This window comes from Apis dorsata, unplaced genomic scaffold, assembly GCF_000469605.1.
Source record: "Apis dorsata unplaced genomic scaffold, Apis dorsata 1.3 scaffold_291, whole genome shotgun sequence".
Lineage (NCBI taxonomy): Eukaryota > Metazoa > Arthropoda > Insecta > Hymenoptera > Apidae > Apis > Apis dorsata.
Window position 1 is genome coordinate 3,635 of NW_006263566.1, and position 881 is coordinate 4,515.

The window sequence follows — 881 nt, forward strand, 5'->3', positions numbered from 1 at the left end:
ATAATATATTAAAATATTATATATAGAATAATTTATTTTTGAACAAAAAATTTCTTTGGGTATGTGAAATCAACTCTCATTTTTTCATATTTTTTATTCTGGATATTTCCAGTTTCTTCTGGAAATATATTATTTTCTATTTCCGATAATAGAGATAGAATTAAATATTATATAATTTAAAATTTTATCTTGAATCATTATTAAATGAAATTATGTAAAGAAAGATAAATAATATTGAAATTTGAAAAATTGGTTTTTTTATTTTGAAATGTTATTCCATAATAAAAAAAAAATAATTTCATAGTATTATACTCGCAATACATTTGATATAAAACAAAATTATTGTTGATTTCGATAACATAAATTTAATTGAATTTGTGTAAAGTGAATGATAACTTCTGCGACTAACTGTACATAGAAAGTTCGCATTAACAAGTTAATAAGTAGTAAATAAATAAATTATATATAAAATAAATTATATTTAAATTAATAGAAGTATTTTGTTCTAATATATTATGTTCTAAATTAATTTAAAAAAATTAAAGATTGATCTTATTTTATATGTGTATATATATATTATATATAGTATGTTTTGTATTCTTTTATAAAGGTGAAAATTAAAGAAAATTAAAGATTTTCAATAAAATAACTAATTTATATTTTTATAAAAAATTTTCATATATATTCTGTATTAATATCGGTATTTTTTATTCGGTAAACAAATTCATGACACATATATTTGTTATTTAATTTANTTAGAATTATAAAATATAAAAAAATATAAATCTCACATAGAGACTCAATCCATATCAATATACATAGTTTTGTTGGTTTGATTTTAAAACGTTATAATTACAAATTATAAAAATGTAAATATATTC